The sequence below is a fragment of the Neodiprion fabricii genome, chromosome 7 (genome assembly GCF_021155785.1).
Source record: "Neodiprion fabricii isolate iyNeoFabr1 chromosome 7, iyNeoFabr1.1, whole genome shotgun sequence".
Classification (NCBI taxonomy): Eukaryota; Metazoa; Arthropoda; class Insecta; order Hymenoptera; family Diprionidae; genus Neodiprion; species Neodiprion fabricii.
Window position 1 is genome coordinate 21,801,198 of NC_060245.1, and position 17,735 is coordinate 21,818,932.

The following is a 17,735-nucleotide window of genomic DNA, read 5'->3' on the forward strand; positions in this document are numbered from 1 at the left end:
GCGCACCCTGCACCGACCTGATTTAATCGCGGCACTCCGCGTTTTCGGGGAAAATACGTGTCGGCTAATTTCAACCGCAGCCCCTCCTGCAAGACAGATTTTACCCGATCGCACCCGCGGGATTTCTTTCCCGGTTTCTTGGGGGATGAAAGAAAACAAAAAAAAAGAAAAACGACGAGTCGAGGGCCGGAGGGGCGATCTTGGACTCGTGTGGGGTTGATAACTTCCCCCGGAAGTGCACCGACAGCCGTTGCCGCTCTTGCCGATGGCAAGAAAATGCACCGGCCGGAAGTTTGATGGAGATCCGGGGTGCAGGTTCTCCGATCAAATATACTGAAAACTTTAATATCGGACCTCTTACTATGTCAGATTCGCTCAGACACACCGAGAAAAGTCGATTGTTTTTTTCCCCGATTAATCGAGTATCATTGAATTATTTTTTTTTTTTTACAACAGGTTTTTGTTTTTTATTCGCATGAACGGCGCGATTCGATATCAATTTATGTGATCAAAGTATCGGTTATTATCATTAGCTTATTACTAAGTATCTGTTTGATATAATTAATGAAAGATGAATGAATATTTTTAATTGAAATTCAAATATATTTTTAGCGAAACTGTAAATTATAAAAAACCATTTCCGCCGTTAAGGCTACGTGCTAAAATTTACGAAATTTTTGTTTTAAAAGCACCGTTTTAAAAAGAAATAGTCATGTTCGATTGTTTTTTTGAACTCTATTAATCGATGCGTCTATTATTTTTATATTAGTGGCCATCGCTACTAGAATTGCAGTTGCTGTACAGTCCGTGAGGCCTGTTAGGATAACGAAAAAGTATAGCTCTTATTGTCAGTACAAAATTGAAACTAGTTGATCGTAACGGTGGAAAAAAAATCTTATTCAACTTAGACGGTTACTGTCACTTATAAAACACAGTAAATTTTTCTTAGTTCAACTTTCGACTCGATTGACTTTGAGACTAGGGTCTATTCGGATGGTTTTAACCTTGTTTTCACACCCTGGGATACAAACCACTCCATGAATTTTCTTCGTTAATTTAAAGTACCTAAACGTAAGAAAATCGGGTCTGCGGCACCTTTTGGCATGTTCATATTTTGCTATATAACCCCGTATAGTCGCGAAAACTAACTTTTCAAGAACTTACGAAAAATAATTACAAGTGAAAATATTCAAAGGGATAGTCTCACATCTCAATGACGTATTTTTAATAATTTTTTTCCTTTTATCATACTAAATTTATTTAGTAATCTCAAATTCTTACACATAACAGAGAAGGTTATAAAGTAATGCGGTAAATTTTTTTGTTCGTTTTTGATGGTAAATGTCGATTTAAAGTTTTGAGTTATCCTAAAAAAAAATAAAGACATTATTAAAAATTTCACTTGTCGCTGTCACCGCTGAACCGGAATTATGCAAATTCGATGGAAAATAAACAAAAAAATAACTAACAATTTAAGTTGAATAAAAATCGAGATGTTCTTTTCTATCAAATTTGCATAATTCTGCTTCAGGAGATAGCGACAGGTGAACTTTTTAACCATTTCATTGTTTTTTCCCGAAAGTTTTAAAGTTGAGATATCATGTCAACCAGATTTAAATAGGGGGTAAAAATTTACACACACCGCAACAGCGAGATATACCATCAAAAACGAACAAGAAAATTTCTGTTTTACTTTATAACTTCCCGTGTTATGTGTAAGACATGTGAAATTATTGAATAAATTTTAGTATAAAGAAAAAGAAATTTAAAAAAAAAGTCATTGAGACGTTACCCGTAAAAATTAATTTATACTGACGATTTTTGTCACTGGGGTCCAAACGACCCCAGTGTATCAAGTATGTGATTCTACAGTTGTGTGTCAAACAAGGGTTGATACCGTTCTACCGCTTGACAATTTTCGCATGATTTTCAGAGTGATTTTGATAAAGAAAATAAATGATACGAAAATGTTTCATACACCATCGCAGATGCGGTATCATACTTTCATTTTCAATCTTGTCAACTCATCCCGCCCTAAACGACAATAGCAGTGAAGAGAATAAATGGGGAGTAAAGCGAAGGAGAGTTACTCCGGTCCTAACTGAGCGCGGAAATCCACTCCAACGGTATAAGGTATACTGCAGAAAAGCTCGTGGCAATAGGGAGCGAAGCTCTGCTTGCCGGCCCTGGTCATGCCGTACGGTAACGGAAATCGAAACGAAAATGGTAACGTCTTTAAACTGGTTCGCATTGTTTCTCCGCAGGCTCCACGCGTCGCTTTCTTAGGCCTTCGTATACCTACAGATAAAACGATCCAGACGCTGAACCGTTGTGCTCTCGATACTTCCGGACTGCATTGCGATTCGAAACGCTTTATGCAGTTATTCCAGAGAACTTGGGGTGAATTTGTGATTGAACCTATATTGAATTGAATTGAATTGAATTGAATTGAATCGAATCAAATCGAACTGAATTCTACTCTTCAAGTCCAAGAATATGGTTTGTTTTTGACTAGGTCAAAGAATTTCTTCATTTGTCACAGTTATGATTAAAATTAATTTTCGTATCCCACAGCTGACACCGAATTTCACGTCATGGTTTTCTTTGAATGGTAATTGTTTTTTTTTTTTTTTTTTTATCTTTTTTCGATTCGAAGTAATCGAAAGGTTCCCTCTCGATCCGAAACTCCTTCTCGGCCGAAAACCAGACCCCCGTGCATTGCCTCGAAAAAAAAAAAAAATAGAAAAAAGTCAGAGAAACGGGGTAAGAAAACGGGGTTCAATAACAATGAAAACGAGTTGTCGGTGCGCCGTATAAACGTGAAAATAAACTACCCGGCTATAACAAAATAATCGTGAAAAATAAAAGAAGAATCGGAGGTTGTCAACCTGACGCTTTCTACACGTCGAACAATACGACGACAAACTCCAGGTAGCCGGTGAATGTTATCTGTTATAGGAATGCCCGTCGTGTAGGTTTAGGTAAACCAAGGAAGGCCGAGGCTGTCCCATCAACCCCTCGCGATTCCCCACATCCCGGCCGTTGTTCCTAGAAAATATTTAATATAGTGCTATGGGACGGGATCTCGAGGGATGGAAAGTGACCGAGGATGTATCGTACACGCGTGGAGGGCCAGGTGAAACTCGCGAGCTTTCTTTCCTGCGAGAAGGAAAAAAGAGAAAATGAAAAACAGAGAGAGAGAGAGAGAGAGAAGGGGGTTGGTGCTATCCGTCATCCTTCTTTGGGATGTTGTAGAATTTTTGCCGCTTCACTCCCCGAATGAATTTTAAATCATTCAAAAACAGTTGCCTAATTTTTTCAGATTTTTACATTTCAACTTTAAGATTAGTATCCGCTTTGTGATCGAAGTTTTTTGTGGGAATAATATGGTATAAATTGTTTTTCTCGGTATATATTTTATCGTAAGAGTAATAATATTTCTAAAAAGTTTCTAACTGCGAAGTTTTAGTAGGCATTAGTCCTACTCTCTGAATAAAAATTCATATCGTCATACCGGGTAACTTCGACGAATTGCGTACCCTCGGAATCGGACTTTTCTTTCCATTAAAAGGAAATTTGACTGGTATGATGTGAATTTTTTTTCAGACACCCGTCATAAACTCAGACAAAAGTTCGACAGCTGTCGGTGTTGAACAAAACTGCCGGCGATAACTGTCAAAATTTTTTTCGCTTGCCACCCTGGCAAACAACGTCGTATCCAAGCATTTCGTCCAACGAAACCTCATCTCAGATTTTGGTTGAATAAAACCTCATCTCGGAATTTCATTGAACAACATCGTATGTCTGAAATGATGTCCGAGAACGTTCAACGTTTTTGAATGAAATTCCGAGACGGGATGTTGTTGCTTTCAACCGAAAAACTTGCCTCGGATTTTGGCGCATGCGCGTTAAATCGCAGCAGACGACGTACAATCAGGCAGTTAGATAATCATTTCCATTCACCGAAACGCAATCTCCACCGATGAATTCAATTAAATTGGTCGTGAATGATGTGAATAAAAAAAAAAAAAAAAAAAAAAAACCTATTCGCGATCCCTCCAACGGACCCAGTCGAAGGCAAGAGAAGTCCGAACGAAACGCTTCGAGAATCGGGAACTCGAATATAAATTAACCCCTCAGGGATGGACGGCGGAAGGAAGGTGTTTTGAGTAGGGGGTGGGAGGAAAGTACGAGATGAGAACCGTCGAACTTAAAATTCGGGGAAATAATATTTCGATGATATGCCGAGCGGGAACACAGCTGCGACTCACGAGCAAAGGTCCACCCCCCAACCCCCGTCGCGTCATACAAGATTGTTAAGGCTCAGGTTGGCGGGGGTGGATAAGGGGGGCCCCGGCTACTCCTCGGCTAGTAGTCGAACAGCTGGCACACACGGCGACAGCCCTCCCGTCACTTACTCAACCCTGGATACACGACGACGGCGGCGCCATGTGCGTCATGTGCGCCCAGATACAAACTTCAATGACGTTCGGCGGCTACGACGGGCGGCGAAAAGAGAAGGGCTGGGGGTGAGACGAGTGAATGACTAGACGACTGCCGAAGGGCAACGCCACTTCGCTGCTCCATCAATCCGCGGGAAAATCCAACCCCTTCCCCTAGTTTTCGACGCTCCAATTCTTCGCCCGCACGCTCTCCTTTGACCTATGAAAACGTGTCGTATGCGAAACACGCTGGTTTTTTTTTTTCTTCTTCTTTTTCCGTTTTTTTAACTCCGTTTCTTCGGCTCGGAACGATCTTTTTTTTGGATACTCTGATTACTGTTTCACTGTCTTTGCTTGATAATCTGCGGTCAGCTTGGAAAATGAATCGACGAAGCTTGTGCCTAAAAGATGGGGGTAAAAATATAGAAAGATGTAGAAATCCAATGCTCAAAATTTAAAATTATTTTTGTTTTTAAAAAGGCGAAAACTTGAAAATTTTCGAAGTCGAGGCGTGGAAAGGTGAAAGATTGGAAAAGACAGAACATTGAATGCCGAACTGTATGATCGTCAGAATTTCTCACGACAATGCAGAATCGTATACAGATTCTCGATTTTGCTGTTCCATGTTTTGACCTTTCTTTCTGTACTTCGACTTACTACGTTTTCAATTTTCTCTACTTGAACTTTCAACGTTTATAAATTCTACCAATAACATTTTCGCGTGAATGAAAATTGAATATTCTGGTCCTTCTATGAATCAGTAAAATTGTTTTTTACCCTCACTCTACCTGAAATCATAATCGAAATTCAGTCGCGATCGGTTGAACTGTTCCAGAGATCTTACGGAAAATATACGGATAAGGGTGGTTTCGATTTTTAACATACTTAGAGAGGGATGAAGAAAATTGGAAATAAGGTATCGTCCAAGATCTTGTTCACTCGTTGTAGGTATCAGCGACGAGTGCTTCACCTGGTAAATATCTCTTCGACAAAAATCTGTCAGCTATAATGACGTGAAAAAAAATATTAGGCACGAAAAGGGAGGGAGGAAAACCCTTGAAGATTTTCGCCCCACAACTGACGGTCGAACACGTGTTTCAGGGCCGTGCCACGTGATTCGTTTGTATTTTACGTTCTTGAAATTTCCGTTGGCTCGTATCAGCAATGATCGACCTTTGTAGCAGGTGCAAGAACGAGAGAGCCGTGTCGGTATGTTGCACGGGAATTGAAAGTATTGAGAATTCGTTGGGAAGAGTTTTGCGGATTGGAGGAAGGATTATTTAAATTATAATTAGAATTTGAATTAGAGTTGGAGTGAGAATTCCGCGGAGTCTAAAAGCTCGTTTCACAATTTGAAATGAAAACTTGTTCGGTGTGTGATGGCGATGAAATCTCACGTCCTACTTATAATTCGCAACAACGCAACTCGAGTTATTACTCGCTGCGGTCGTCGACTTTGGTACCTGAATTTTTTATTTATTTACTTTTTTCTTCACATCGCAAACGAAGTGAATCCCACGTCATCGGTTTTTTCCCCGATTAAAAACCGCTTTTTAATATCGAAAATGAATTACTTTTCTACCGTATGATAAGAATCTTGAAAAATTTATACAACCGGTGTGAGATGCAGTCCTGACAGACTTTCGCCGTATCGAATCAAAGATTGCGGGCGTTCGAACGAGTATGGGCGATTTTTTTTTTTTGTTTTTTTTTTCAAACTTTTTCATTTCCGTGATTCATAGGGGATGATCTTTAAACCGGTGGAGAAAAAAAAAACGAAATTAAAAATTAGAAACGTCGTGCGGAGATGATGAGATTGAGAAGAAGTAAAATTTTCTCAACTCCCGGAAATAAATTAACTTTTCAAAAGTGTGCGTGTGTGTGTGTGTGTGTGTGTATAAGTTTATATTTATAATTCGCACCGATTTACACATGCACAGCTTGACTCTGCGGTATTGGAAAGGGAGTAAAGAAGAAATGCGAAATGAGAAAGAGATACTTTTCAAGATCGAATCGAAGTTTTCTTTAATGAGAAATTTTCCAAGAAACGATGAAAATATAACTATGCATTCGCTGTAAGGAAAACAAATTTTAATATTTAGGGGAGACGAGTCCTTGTTGTCACAAGTTTGTAGTTCAATGTTTGAAACAAATTAATGTTTTTAACTAGAATTTCGCATCGTATGCGGCCTCGCAGTGATTGAAGAGCTGAAATTGGACCTGATAAGTAATCACTTTCCATCTTTTAAATATGTTTTTTTTTCACTCTTTTGTCTGCATTGGAAAATTTTTCAATAAGATAATCGGTAAGGCGATTATTGTCGCTTTCATTTTATACACACGTTTTTGATATTTGAATAGCGTGTCAAGGATCTCGGGATTTTCGAAGTCAGAGTCGAATTGTTCATGGTTTTTGGGGTTTTCGGAGTCTAGGTCGGCTGTTTACTAGTGTTCCAGAATAAATACAATGGAGAAAAGAATTATCGTTTCAAAATATATATTGAAAACCTGAGATTCTCACAGCAAGACAAAAGCTGGAACACAAAGGTGCGCAAAAAAATGATTCATCATTCTGTTTCTACCCATTTTCGTCATTTGAAATACATGCGCGATTTGTTTTTTGAAAATACCAAAAATCCTATTCAAACTTGCTTTGGAACAACCACGAATTTTCTCTAGATGCGCAAGTGATGCATCTGTAGTGTCCCATGTCCGAATTAAATAAAATTTTTATTAAAAAAAATTCTAACAAAACAGAGAGTAAAAAATTTGACAAATAGCCCCGGTCACGACAAGTCGAATCACTCTGCGAATGAACATTCGCGTTCAGGATATGAAATAGCTCATAAATTATTTCGGCTTTGTATCGATTAGCCGAAGAAGTTGAAGATGCCAGTAAGCTTTTGATATTAAACAAAAAGGTGAATGATTTTTTTTTTCTGTTCGAAACCTTGGGGAATTTCCACCCTCAATATAAGGAGGTTGATTGGCGAAAATCGTTATGTTTGATTAATTTTATTACAAGGTATTCGTATATTGAGGTGTCATTGGATTGATATTATATTTATAAACTACAAACATCTCGTTAGAAATGAAATTGTATAGAAGACCGAAATTACGAATGAAATCTTTGATGTCTACGCTTAGTTTGAAATTTCTTCGAAATCATAAAAAGTCCACGACGCCTTTTATTCAGTTCGCTGCAAGTATCGTGAATAATCAAGTAGTAAACGACGGTAAATGTTAGACGTCTCGAAATTTTTTTCTCTTCTTCTTTACAACTCTTTGTTACACTCATTTTTCTACAGAGACCGTCGTGATGGACTTGAAGTACATTTAGCTTTGACGTCCGGCAAAAATCCAGATAATACGTTAATCCCCGAAAGCAGAAGCACCTTATTTCGTTCCAAGAAAACCGTCTGAGATGTGGTTAGATCACGTTCTGCGATAATTTCTACGAAAATCTCTTTGACCCGATTATTGGGAGAACAAATATCCCGCAGTAATTAATATTTACCCTAACACGGATCGCGCGTTTCGCGTCCTAAAAAATGTCGGACAGAAAAATTGATAACAAAAATGAAAAAAGACAAGAAAAAAACGTGTCGAATCGTCCCAACCCAGTCGACGTCTTCTTGGATGACGTGGACGACGGAGATGATCCGAACAATGCGGTCGGAAAATGAGAAGAGAACGGGGGGAAAAAAAAAACGGGAATATAAGGAAGGGGCAAAATTCTGGACGCCTTGCCTCGCGCGAAAATCCGTCGCGAATAGCGATTTTCGAGAGACAACGGGAATCGGGGCGAAGTATTGCACCCTCAGGGAGTATAAGGTTACGCCGGCGCCCCTTCGCACCCTCCGGGATCATCCTCCATCCGGCCACGGTATGTTGTTGCTGTTTTATAGATATTAATATCCGAAGGCGCGCATTCGGTATCGCTAGATATTAAACATTGCTCCCGACGAACTTTGCCCTGGGCCTTCTTCTCCCGTAGTGCCAAGATGAACGTATACGTATACATATATACATATATATGTATGCACATATGTATAAATACATATTATGGAGAATCCCGTATTTAATTACGTAAATACTGCGTCAGAGAATTTAGTTACCTACGTGCAGAAGAAACTCGATGAATAAACAGGAGGACGAGGAAATTGAAAACTGTTGCGAGAGAGGAAAGTTGTTTGAAATTTGTTGAAATTCCGAATTTGAAAAACTACGGAAGCGTCGAATTTTGATTTTTTTTATGGCGGAACTTGAGGTAAAGAGATCAAACTTTGACGAAATATCAAAGTTACGAAAAGACGAAATGCCGATAGGGCGTAACTCCGACAAGTCAAAGAAAGAGATAATTTTGAAATTTGAAACATCGAAATTCCAAATTATCCAAGATTTTTAGTCCTATGAATTTTCTGGCTTTGTGAAATTTCACCACTTTGATCTTTCTTTGTTTTGGATTTCGATATTTTTACCTTCGGAATTCTGGTCATTCCGATTTTCGGTTTTTCTCTTTTCTTACGCACACTCGTTGTAAGTGAACTCCGCTGCGTGAGTATAACTTAATTTTCGGAACTTTCCTGTACCGTAACTTGAATCCTCGGAATCTTGCATTTCGGAACTTTGAGCCGTTGGCTTTCGGACCATTCGGAATTTAGCTAGATATTTTTAATTCAAATTTCGCCACCAAACAATTAGAAATCACGCGCTTTCGGAATTTTTCAAATCAGGAACTTTAATCCGGTCCCGTTGCGACGTCTCTGTTATACGATAATATTACGTAGAGAAAATTTCAGAAATTAATGAAAAATTTTTATACCGTTTAAAAAATCGCAAACATAGTTAAAAAGTTCGAATTCGACGTGATAAGTACGAATGTTTTCTTCGGGATTTTTCATGTAAGGGGAAAAAAAATTATTATTTTTTGACTTCTTTCAATCTATCCTAAATCTTAAATATTTCTGTGCAGCCAAGAAAAACTTTTGTGTAAAAATAACTGAAGCGACTTGCAAAAAATCGTGTAACGAATTGAGAAGCTCCTAAGATTTCTTTGTTCAAGTTACAAAAATTGTGAAGGAAAAAAAAATGTAATTTATTATACAGTATTTCAAACTTTTCCAGGAAAGGTATGGTAACAGTTATGAGCGATTAACATGAATACGAAGAAAAGTACGTCAACATTTTTATTCTCTATAAACTCAAGTTCAAGGTACGGATTTTCATTATCATCGTATATATATTCTGAATAGATTCAATATAAAATTTGATCTTTCGAATCTTGAACTTTCGAGCTCGTCTCTTCCTCTCTTATCACAATATCCCCGAAAATGGTAAGATCAATTTTCAACAGTTTTCTAACAGACGCGTAAGTATTTTTAAAAATTCAGGGTTAATGGAATCTGAAAACGAATTCCAAGAAAATAAAAAAAATAAAAAAAATCCATTGTATTTAATAATTCAGATTTTAAATCAGAAAAACCTTACAGCACAAAATTCGCAGTCCGGCCCATCGGCGAAATAACCGACTTGTATATATATGTATATTTTTTTTTTTTTTTTTATCAAGGAACGACGGTAAGAGGTTCAAGAAACACGGTATAAGGTATTAAAGCTGAAAAGCAGACGTCCCCTCGAGCAATTTTCCATGGAACCCTCCGTCTCCGCAGTGTATTTGCAAAAATGATCGCGCGGTGAAAACGAGCGGCGAAGAGTCCGCAGACACTGTGTGTGCAGAACTCGGGGAAATCGCGGATTGTTTTCCGTCACCGATATGACACCAGGGGTCCGGGCGGTGGCTTCCATTAGGCAGACCGGGGGACGCGAAGCTATAATACTGCTATTGAGATTTGTTTGCCGATGACAATGCGCCGGGAGTTTTGGGGGGCGGGAGAGTTCGAGTCACAATGGGTAAAAATTAATCGCTGAAATCTCCGGGGACAATGTAAAAGAGTCAGCGCAGCTTGAGCCGCCTAGTTGGGAGGGTTGGTTGGTTGGTTACTTATTATACCCACACAGTGCGGTCTGTGAAAAAGGTGGGTTGGTAGGAATACTCGGCCCGTCCCACCGCTGCCACCAGAAAACCCATAAGTCAGCGATTTCATCGCGGTACATTTGCCCCTCGCGGACATTGGCCGCCCCGCCAACTATCTTCCAACTTCTTGCAAGACGCGGTCGCCCAACGACCCCGAACCCATACTCGGTCTTGTCTTTTATACGCTATTTGGTCATCTTCCTGTCCTTTTCACGGCTTGTACACGGCGGCGGAAAAGTAACGATGACATATTCGAACGGCGATTTGTTCGATGCTCGTTCGGTGCAGGGCGGGGGGTTGATATGGTCGAAGGTCGGATGACGGGAGGGTCGCTATCTGCGATTTTCAAACGTGCCGTTATCCGTTTTCGAGAATTTACAAGTGTAGAAAGTCGAGGTGAGAATAGGTCGAAATGTGTGCGAAGGGTCACGATATGGAAAGACAAAATGCAGAATTTTAGAAACGAGGTGGGGGTTGAAGTACACGAACGCTGAAATTTAGAAGGATAGTGATGTCGAATTTTCAAACATGCGATGATCCGTTGAGAGGTATGTACAAGTCGAAGTGCGAAGGGTCAAAATATGGGAAGCAAAATACAGAATATTGAAGAAAAAGGGTCGGGGGTTAAAATGTACGAGGTTTAAAACTTAAGAATATCACAATGTCGAATTTCGATGATCCGTTTCGCAGAATTTTTCGATGTAGAAAGTCAAAGTACGGAGAGATCGAAATGTGGAGTTGAGCGGGGTCAAAACATGGTGATCCAAAATGGAGAATCGTCAAAACAGGGTGGGGATTGAAATATACGAGGTTTAAAATTCGGAAAGATCGTAGTATCAAATTTTCTATGAAACAAAAATCTGTTTCGTAGACTTTCCAACTGTAAGAAATTAAAGTACGAATAAGTCGAAATGTAAAACGATAAAGTATCGAAAGCCAAAATACACAATCCTTGAAATTGCTTGTTATATTCTGGCATCCGAAACCTTACGTTCCAACATTTTCAAACTGTGTTACAATTTTTTTTTGTTTATTGTTAGATTTGATACTACGACCTATTTTTATTGTCCCTACTTTTGATTTTAAAAAGCGCCAGACACCATTTTATCCTAATTATTTATCAACCGATACAAATTCGGCTACTTTTCAGACGGTACTTTCACGCTGTGGTTTTTCAATCTCGGTAATGGAATCTGCGGAAATTATAACATCGACGATCAAGCTTTTACAGGATCAACTCTGCGATAAAGGGATGATTTTAATTTGGAAGCAACTTTCGCAGTACGTCAAATCATTGGATCGGGTATGTCAAATAAACTTAAGCTTTACTCTTTTCTTTACAGTAAACTAATGAAAACTGAAATGACAGTAGATTCTAGAAACTCATACCAAACCGTTGATATTTAATTAATACTATTTTACGCTTCAACTCCAAGTATACGTGCATATTGTTATGTACAAATGATTGAAAAAATTTCAATCCGAATTGACTTGCGGAGATTTTATGTGACACAAGATTTACACGGACTCAAATACAGTATATTATAAAATCTTGTCAATAATTGTACATTTTTCTAGTTTCACTGAATATATTGTCTCATTATTTCAATTGACGAACAAATTCTGTGCACGCCAAGAAACAAAATGAATAGAAAAAAAAAAAAGAAAAAACAATTCTTACAAACTCTCGCTATCTTCAAGAAAATTGTTTCTGAAAGAGAAAAAATATAGAAAAAATAAATCCAAGCAAGAAGACGCAAATAAACGCAACTGTTTGTCCGACTGGAATAAAAAAACTAAAAAAAAAAAAAAAAAAACCGTTCTCCTCCGACTTTTTACCTCGAAGGTAGAGAAAAACGCAGCAACTCCAACGTAGAACGAAGACGACGATCCTCGCAGATTGAGGTGGAAATTTTTTTTGTCGTTCGAAATCCCGCGGGCAATTTCGCGGACTGTAAGAATCCCTTGACATTTTAGAGAGTGACTCGTTTCGCGGAATGTTTACACAGCTCTCGCTTATCGAGTCTAAATATTTCCTATCTATGGTCACGAATATTCGAATCGATTGTGCAAAATCAGTTTTCGTAACAATTTTTCGTCAGGTACTCTTCTGTCTTTATCTGTGTAAAAAAGAGAAAGAGAGAAAAAGGGAAGAAAAAAACAAAACAAAAACAAAATCAGAAACGAGCAGAAGAGCTTACGTAACGCGGTTTGGTGTAAGGGAGATTATTTCATCCCTCGATTCGAATTTCGCAGGCCTCACCCTGTATGGTCAGGATTTCTTTGCTCCCCGACTTGTTCCCTTATCTTTTCCGGCTCCCGGCAGCTCCCTGATTTAGGGGAATCGTAGAAAGAAAGAGTGACTCGGGATCGCATCGGCGGCGCTAAGAAACGAGGCTCGATATCCTTCTTTCGCAAGAATCGTAATTATCACACGGAACGTATTTAGAGCATCCGGTTGTCGAGTTTATCAATTTTCTATAATACTTTTCGGTACAATAAAAATAGAAATAAATAAATAAGTAAATAAATAAAAACAAATACCTTTTTAACCCCGTCACACATCGGGGGTTGAATTAATACGTCTAGTATATATATATATATATATATATATATGTCAACAATGATTAAAATCCGACCAACGTGGGAATAAAAAGGAAAAAAGTTTTACACGAGTGTGTCAGAAAAATCTGTTGAAACTACCACCTCCACATTTATTATTACAATATATATACATATATATATACCGTATATATACAATATATATACATATATATATACCGTATATAATAATATAACAAAAGCATTGAATTCAAGTCGAGGATCAACGCGAGGCTCTGCGTGAGTTTCGCGTTTTTTAATTTTAAATTTTGCAGGAAAGTAAAGAAGAAAAAAAGAAACGTAGCAACGTGAATTTTTTATTTATCTTGTTTTTCTCACGCACTCGGTCCTTCTCAATTCTCGATTTAATTATTGTTGCCGGGTGAAAAGTTACGTCAAACTTCGTATACGTACAACGGCAACGAGAGTATAAGGTAGGAAGGTACAACTCGGGGGCGCGCGTAGTTCCAATTAGTAAAGTTGTCAGGGAGAGGTGAATCCCTGTCGTTTTCGCTCCACTCGCACGACGCATATTTCGAGAAAATAAACTTGACGTACGTTTCACCTGAGCGAACGAACGAACGAACCAGTTTACGTTAAAACCTCCTCCACTCCCGGGAGCTTCTTCTCCTACAAATTGCTGTCCGAAACGACGATGACAAAATGAAAACAAATATCGTAAACGGAATAAATAAATAAATATATGTGTATATTATGTATAATATTGTTTTAAATTATACTCTCGACACACCCATACAGATATATGTAACAGATATGCTGATAGACTTCTGGAGGAACGACAAACCGCATTTAAAAAATTTTACCAAGCGCAGTGAAAGTAAATAAATAAATAAACGAGCGAATAAACAAAAGTTTGAATGGTAGCTACGTACCTGGAGTTTTGCCGCTCTATGCGACTTGTGTATACCTACAACGCTGCACAACGTTGCTGCGGTAAATACGCGAGAGAAACTAATTAGAAATGTGGATAATTTTATTCCAAACTCGTCGTAGTCGCGTCGAGAGTATTACGTATATTAATACAAGGTAGGCAAGAGGGTACACGGAAATTTTTCTTCTTTTCCCTACGATGCAGATGCGGGGATAGTAGAATGAGGTGATAATTAAGCTCGAAAGACAGAAGAGGGAAATAAAAATGAACGCCGGAATAAAAAGTAAGAGAAACAAAAAAAAAAAAAACGAGTCTCGGGGAACAATAATTATTACTGTAATACTGTTTTCGAATTATTTCGTACGTACGTTACAAATATACTACGGTATATTAGAATAATAATAATAATCGATTTATTCGGCTGTTGGAACGAGTCTCCTATTCGCATAAACTGAATTAAATAAATATGCAATGTGTGAAGAATTTCTATGAAAATAGTCGTTATTTCACAACTTGAAATTATCTAAAATTCAGTTGTAAATCTGAATTAAGCAAAACCGTACCTAGAATCATATTTTTTTTTTTTTTAACGCAACTGTTGTATTTTAAAACTGTTGGAAAATTCAAAAACTGGGATTCCTTTCTAAATTCAACATCCTTGCCGAAGGTCTTATCTCAGTGATCGTGACTCACGTTCTCAATTGAATTTTTTTAATATAAATTTTATACACTTTGAAATTTTACAATTTTACAAGTAGTTGACAAATATACCGACAATAATGAAGTATACATCTTTTTTTTTTTGATGATGTAACGCTCTGCAAAAAAGCTACGATGCATAAAATTTGCAAATGAAAGCTTCAATATATGTGTTAATTAACGTTGAAAGTTTTATTTATACAAAACTGTTATTCTGTCAAGTATAGCTGCGAAATGAACAACCGTATCATAAAATATATTACAATGTTCGCGTCATCGACTTATTAAATTTAAAAGTTTTTCCCGTGCTACTTCTTCCATAAGATACGTCGATTACAAACAGGACTGTTGTGGTCGATATGGAAGGTTCAAATTTTCAGAGAATTTTTTCTTTTAACAAATTGAAAGCGTTCGAGCCCCTGAGAGCATAAAAATTCAAAAACAACCCTATTTGGAACCACCCTTACATTGTACCTACGTATTTTTAGTTTTTCATTATTAGTTTCGATATAAGTGAGCTACGCAAAAACTGCGATTTCAAATAATTATTTATTCCAGAGGTTGAATAATTCTCTGCCTATGTTACGAAGGGGGGTTGGATAATAAAAGGACAATGATTATATTTCGCGTATTATAATACAGCTTACCTGTCACCCTGTCAAAGATTAAATTTTTTTCTTCTCGTTGCCACTCTCTCTCTTTTTCTTACGTTCCTTCCCTTCTTTCCTTCTTTCTTCTTCTATTTTTTACACCCCTCCCAGACGGACGAAGAATGAGAATGATAAAAGTACGACAGAAGAGAAGAGTAGATTTTCTCCTTGGTTGAGTTATAATGAGAAAAGAAATTTCAATTTAAATAATATCCAGACAGCTTGAGGAAATTATATATTCTTACTCGCCGATTGTACGATTCTATATGTACATAGATATATATTATACGCGTTACGTATAGCCGATTATATAATGTATTTACAATCATGCGCCTTAATGTGAAAAAGGACCAAATATTTTTCTCGCAAGAAGAAAAGAGAGTAAATATAAATACTTTGTCTAGTAGTTTTCATAATTAATACGTGTGTGTGCAGTAACACCGTGCAGTGAAAGTAGGAGTGAGGGGTAAAAAAATAGAAAAAACGAAATATCGAATTTTTAAAGAAGCAAAAAATCAATTTGTAGAATCTAAAAATGTTTTTCCTTACTCCGTTTCTTCGGCTTGGAACGATCTTTTTTGGATATTCCAATTAATATTTCACTATTTCCGTTTCGTACTCTGCAGTCATCTTGGAAAATCTATTCACAAAGCTTGTGCCTGAATGATAGGGTTAAAAATGTAGCATGGTCGGAAAATCTAAGGCTCGCAATATCGGATTATCAAAAAAGCGAAAACTTATTGCACAGAATTCGAAAATGCTGGAAGTCGAAGTATGGAAAGGTAAAAGATTAGAAAGGTTTTGGAACACGGAATGCCGAATTGTAGAATCGTTAGAATTTCTCACGATTCTGATTTTGCTGTTCGATGTTTTGACCTTTCTATACTCTGTCTTTCCGTATTTTGAATTTCTATATTTTCAATGTTCCTTGCTCGAACTTTCCACATTTATAAATTCTACCAACAAGATCTTCGCGTCTACGAAAATTGTACATTCCGGTCCTTTCGTCAACCGGCAAATCTAATTTTTCCACCCTTACCCTACAGTAGGAAAAAAAAAAAACAAATTATTTTCATTAACAAAAATTCCATGTTTCTCTTCATTATATATATACACGGCGCTTCAATCGCACCGATAATAAAAAATTCAAGACTAATATAAAAAAAAATAAAAAATATCGCGAAAATTTCGGTTGACTTACGAGTGCGAAAGAAGCGGACGCGATGAGAAAATCCTGAAAATGAAATAGCTGGCATTTGTTTAAAAGCAAATGAGAGAGAGAGAGAGAGAGAGAGCGAGCGAAATCTCTCTGAGTTTTTCTAAGCTAATCTTGCAAATGTGAGAGAATTTTATCCGCGCGTTTAAGGATCCCTCCTTCACGTTCACGAATGTTCACGTGTGCGCGTATGACATGTATACGAATTACGCACGTATGTATTGAAGAGGGCTCAAGCCTCAGCCCTGGGGCACAGATAGCCGGGTCTCGATGGAAAACCAACGCTGCTCCTCGTATCTTCTCGCGGATCTAGTCGTCACATCCCCCAAAAGGTGCAGGGGAATGGGTTTCGGGGAAAGAGAGAGAGAGAGAGAGAGAGAGAGAGAGGAAGAAGAGGATCACAGCTAAGAAGGGAGCCTCGCACCCCCTCCCCAAATTCGGATACATTTTACGGTGTATATAAACTGCGTGTATTACGCTCATGTGTTGCCCACACGCGCGAGTATGTCGAGGTATAGGTGTAGGTACGTGTGTGTTTAGATCTAGGTGTCCTCCTCGTCGTCTAGTTTCGCGTCTATAACCCCTTCTATATCGAAACTGTACAGGGTGTTCGTTATCGGGGTACGCGAAGTGCATCCGCGGTTTTATCATCCCCCCACCCCCCACCCCGACCCTCTTCAGGTTCCCGCATCTGCTGGAAATCCATATCAGCCCGCAACTGAATTTCATCGGGCTTCTTTGAAATCATTTTCATCTCGTACCTACGTGTATACGAAAATCCGTGGATCGCTTTTTCGTTTTTTTCTTTGTTCATTTTTTTTTTTTTTTTTAGTCTCTATCTTGATCGAACAAGCCGAGAGAAAAAGAGTTGAGAACAAAATGATCGTTAATCGCGAATCTAATTTATTTCCGGTAGAACGGGAAGCTCGAACTGATCGGGACGTGGCTATTTTTTTAGGCCAATCGCGTCGTTGCAAAATCCTGCGAGTCTTGGATCTTTGTGACGAGTCGTTTTCCAGATCATCGCGGGAGTTGCTTGGACAGACCAACAAGCCGGGATTTTTTTAGAAAACTCGTTTTTACGATTCCAGAGATTCGTAAGCGTAAAGATTCGTTCAAATTCAAAAAAGTGATTTTCGAACCGAACCGGTACTTTATAGTTTACGTGAGTGAATTTTCTAAAATCGTCCGTACAAAT

The 17,735-nt window shown here is 38.1% G+C and overlaps 1 long non-coding RNA gene across 1 annotated transcript in view; it reads left to right on the top strand.

The window, feature by feature from the left end:
• Positions 1–11,810, top strand: part of LOC124186157 — a 68,017-nt gene extending 56,207 nt beyond the window's left edge. The window contains exon 3 of the long non-coding RNA XR_006871570.1: positions 11,630–11,810. This is a non-coding gene — a long non-coding RNA (uncharacterized LOC124186157). The remainder of the gene's footprint in view (positions 1–11,629) is intronic.
• Positions 11,811–17,735: the final 5,925 nt, after the last annotated feature.